Source organism: Mus caroli, unplaced genomic scaffold (genome assembly GCF_978045245.1).
Source record: "Mus caroli unplaced genomic scaffold, Mus_caroli_1 scaffold_8, whole genome shotgun sequence".
In the NCBI taxonomy this organism is placed as follows: domain Eukaryota; kingdom Metazoa; phylum Chordata; class Mammalia; order Rodentia; family Muridae; genus Mus; species Mus caroli.
Window position 1 is genome coordinate 37,548,534 of NW_028227263.1, and position 5,019 is coordinate 37,553,552.

Sequence of the window (5,019 nt, forward strand, 5' to 3'; positions counted from 1 at the left end):
TCCTGAACAGAAGAACAATGGCTCAGGCTCTAAGATCAACAATAAATGAATGGGACCTCATGAAACTATAAAGCTGTGGTCTTCCAGAGGAGCCCAACCTGGACTAGCGAGCATTCCACAGCTACCCCAATGCCTGGACTGCAACTGGTGGGAAGCAGAGGGGAACGGACAGCTCTGGCAAGCTTTGGAGAGAGACATTTGTTTTACTTCATTTTGGAAAGCTGGGGCAAGTTACAAGATTTATTTCCATTGGAAAAAAAAGACAGCATTTTCAACAAAAGGTGCTGGCTTAACTGGCAGCTATCATGTAGAAGAATGTGAATTGATCCATTCTTATCTCCTTGTACAAAGCTCAAGTCTAAGTGGATCAAAGATCTCCACATAAAACCAGAGACACTGAAATTTATAGAGGAGAAAGTGGGGAAAAGCCTCAAAGATATGGGTATAGGGGAAAAATTCCTGAATAGAACAGGAATGGCTTGTGCTATAAGTTAAAGATTTGACAAATGGGACCTCATAAAATTGCAAACCTTCTGTAAGGCAAAAGATACAGTCAATAATACAAAAAGGCCACCAGCAGATTGGGAAAGGGTTTTTACCAATCCCAAATCTGATAGGGGACTAATATCCAATATAAACAAAGAGTGCAAGAAGCTGGACTCCAGAAATTCAAATAACCCCATTGAAAATGGGGTACAGAGCTAAACAAATAATTCTCAACTGAGGAATACCAAATGGCTGAGAAGCACCTGAAAAATGTTTAACATCTTTAATCATCAGGGAAATGCAAATCAAAACAACCCTGAGATTCCATCTCACACCAATCAGAATGGCTAAGATAAAAAATTCAGGTGACAGCAGATGCTGGTGAAGATGTGGAGAAAGAGGAACACTCCTCCATTGTTGGTGGGATTGCAAGTTTGTACAACCACTCTGGAAATCAGTCTGGCGGTTCCTCAGAAAATTGGACGTAGTACTACCAGAAGATCCAGCAATACCTCTCCTGGGCATATACCCAGAAGATGTTCCAACAGGTAATAAGGATACATGCTCTACTATGTTCATAGCAGCCTTATTTATAATAGCCAGAAGCTGGAAAGAACCCAGATGCCCCTCAACAGAGGAATGGATACAGAAAATGTGGTACATTTACATAATGGAGTACTACTCAGGTATTAAAAACAATGAATTTATGAAATTCTTGGGCAAATGGATGTATCTGGAGGATCTCACCCTGAGTGAGGTAACCCAATCACAAAAGAATTCTTTTGATATACACTCATTGCTAAATGGATATTAGCCCAGAAACTTAGAATACCCAAGATACAATTTGCAAAACACATGAAAATCAAGAAGAAGGAAAACCAATGTGTGGATATTTCATTCCTCCTTAGAATGGGGAACAAAATACCCATGGAAGGAGTTACAGAGACAAAGTTTTGAGCTAAGACAAAAGGATGGACCATCCAGAGACTACCCCACCCAGGGATCCATTCCATAATCAGCCACCAAATGCATACACTATTGCACATGCCAGCAAGATTTTGCTGAAAGGACCCTGATATAGCTGTCTCCTGTGAGGCTATGCAAGTGCCTGGCAAATACAGAAGTGGATGCTCATAGTCATGTATTGGATGGAACACAGGACCCCCAATGGAGGAGCTAGAGAAAGTACCCAAGCAGCTGAAGGGATCTGCAACCCTATAAGGTGGGACAACAATATGAACTAAGCAGTATCCCCAGAGCTCGTGTCTCTAGCTGCATATGTAGCAGAAGATTGCCTAGTTGGCCATCATTGGGAAGAGAGTCCCCTCGGTCTTGTAAACTTTATATGCCCCAGTACAGGGGAATGCCAGGGTCGAGAAGTGGGAGTGGGTGGGTAGGGGAGCAGGGTGGGGGAAGTGTATAGGGGACTTAAAGGATAGCATTTGAAATGTAAATAAATAAAATATCTAATAAAAAATTGAAAAAGAAGATTTAATTCTTACAATTGTGTGTTGCATCAGTGAATACAAAGAATAAATGTTGAAAAACCATGCCATCCTCTCTTTCAAGGTAGAACAGCATACAAACTTTCTCGTGGATTGGCAAGCCATCACCAAATCCCAAACAGCTCCACCAGAATACAAGGACATTTGTATGAAAATCAATGATTGTTCTGAGATTCACACCAAGGTTGGACAGTTTGTATTGATTCAAGGGGAAGATAATAAAAAGCCCTATGTTGCTAAACTAATTAGATGATTTAAAATGGATCTGAATTTCCTCCCAAGAAATGTGCAATGGTTTGTTTGATTCTTTGAGATTTCTATCTCTAAAAGGCACTTGTTAGGCCAGAGTCCTCCTGCACAGGAGATATTCTGGTATGACTGTTCTGACTGTGAGAACCTTTCTATGGAGACCATCATTGGCCCCGTTCAGGTGGCATTAGCCCCAGAAGAACTGATCCCTGTGAATCAGAAAAGTGAGGAGACATTGTTTGTGGAGCTATCCTGAAATAAAAAGGACTTTGCATCATTGCCACCAGAAGTGCTTGGAGCATTAAGGAAACTAGAAGATATTCCCAAGTGCCAAAGACCTTTAAAAGCCAAGATTAAAAACGTAAAACACCCTGCCTGGAACACAACAAAACAAGAGGTCAAAGGGATTGAATCAAGTCATTCCAGTTCCAAATCTCACCAGACTCCTGCTAATATTGTCACCCCCAGTGTAAAGAAGTCACTGGAACTCGATGGCTTAGGTTTTATCAGGAAGCCTAACATTAGGCGGTCACAGAAGAGCTCTAGTGACTCCTGGGATTATCAATAAACACCTAAAAGAATAGCAGCCTTCTATGAGACCACCTTACCTCCTAAAAAGTCTAAACCTTGTGAAATAAAGCCCTCTTCAGCTTTGGAAACTCTAGGAAAAAATGGACAGGCTCAACCTTTTTGTGCCAAAGGTAGTGTGATTCTGAGAGCCTAGGACTCAGCTATGATGATCACAAATCTTGGTATGGAGAACGCACTTAGCCCTATCAGGAATGGGTTGAGATCTTCAGTGGTGCCTTCTGAGGGTCTGACAGACAGGGTACATTGGGATAAATGCAAAAGAACAAGAAACTCACAAAGAACCCACCCATACTTCTTGTGTCCATAGAAGGAATTCTCTCTTGACTTTGAAGCAAATTAGGCAACAGCTTTGGCTTCTAGATAGTGATAAAATCGACCAAGAAGAGGAAGAGTCTGTATCCTCAGCAGAAGTGTCAGACTCTGATAGTGAGGAGGAAGATGAGTTTGTTCCCTCCCTTCTTACAAGAAATTCCCTGGGGCAGTCCAGGACCCAGAGCATGGCCTCTAAGCCATCATTGCAGAACCCCTCCAAGTCACCAAAGAAAACTCCTAAACCTAGAATACCTCATCCTGGCACTCCTCAGATCAGAGACAGAAACTCGGCTGTCCAGGAGCCAGCTAGTGTGCTGGAAGAGGCAAGGCTGAGGTTACATGTTTCTGCTGTGCCCGACTCTCTTCCCTGTCCAGAGCAGGAATTCCAAGACATCTACAGCTTTGTGGAAAGTAAACTTCTTGATGGGACTGAAGGGAGTATGTACATTTCCGGGGTTCCTGGGACAGGGAAGGCAGCCACTGTGCATGAGGTCATATGCTGTCTGCAGCAGTCAGCACAAACAAATGATGTTCCTCCCTTTCAATACGTTGAGGTTAATGGGATGAAGCTGACCGAACTCCACCAAGTCTATGTGCAGATTTTACAGAAACTGACAGGCCCGAAGGCAACAGCCAATCATGCAGCAGAACTGTTGGCGAAGCAATTCTGCAGCTGAGGGTCCCAGAAGGAAACCACTGCACTGTTTGTGGATGAGCTTGACCTTCTTTGGACTCACAAACAAGATGTAATGTACAACCTCTTTGATTGGCCTACTCATAAAGGAGCCCAGTTGATAGTGTTGACCATTGCCAACACCATGGACCTTCCAGAGAAGATCATGATGAACTGTGTGTCTAGTCAACTGGGCCTCACCAGGATGTCTTTCCAGTCCTATTCTCACAGCCACCCGAAACAGATCTTAGTTTCTCGACTGAGGAATTTAAAGATGTTTGAGGACGATGTCATTCAGCTGGTAATCAGGAAGTTACCAGCCCTCTCTGGAGATGCCCGGCACTGCCTAGACATCTGCAGGTGTGCCACAGAGATCTGTGAGCTTTCCCATCTACATGGTAACTCTCAGAACCTGGTAACTGTGGCCCACTTAATGGAAGCTATAGATGAAATGTTCTCCTCATCTTATATTACTGCCATCAAAAACTCATCTGTCCTGGAACAGAGCTTCCTGAGAGCCATTATTTCAGAATTCCATCGGTCAGGACTAGAGGAAGCAACCTTTCAACAGATATACAGCCAGAATGTGGCTCTGTGCAGAATGGAGGGACTACCATATCCAACCATGTCAGAGAGCATGGTTGTGTGTTCATCAAGATGGGAGCACGGTAGTGTCCCTGAAGTCATGGTACTGGAGGAGCTGAGAGTTCTACATCTTCATCTGAAGGCTTCTAGGAGAATGCTTGTTTCCAGGCAGCTCGGATGAGGGTATGAAAACTCAGGCCTATAGTGACACACCTTCCCCAACAAGGCCACACCTCCAAATAGTGACACTCCCTGGGCCAAGCATAACAAACCATCGCACTAGTAAATGAAACTATTTTATTTCACTATCAGGTAGAATCATGATATGCTCTTCAATGAAAGGTGCTAAGCAAGGGTGAAAAGAAAGCAAAGTAAGTTAAATAAAGTATGAGGTGCTATATAGGCATGTTATATATTTTTTAATTTCTCATACTTTAATGCCTTAATTAAAGTAGATAGACCTTGAAAATTAAGAAGAAAAAGCCACCAAGGTGACTGAACTGAGCAAAATTGCTTGCCACTAAGTTTGATGACCTGAACAGTCTCTCTCTCTCTCTCTCTCTCACACACACACACACACACACATACACACACCCCACATACAGACCATTACAAAGT

General features: G+C 43.0%; 1 pseudogene; it reads left to right on the forward strand.

Annotated features, from left to right (window-relative positions):
* The first annotated feature begins 2,035 nt into the window (after nt 1-2,035).
* LOC147002884 (origin recognition complex subunit 1 pseudogene) lies at nt 2,036-4,582 on the forward strand (annotated as a pseudogene).
* The last annotated feature ends 437 nt before the right edge of the window (nt 4,583-5,019 follow it).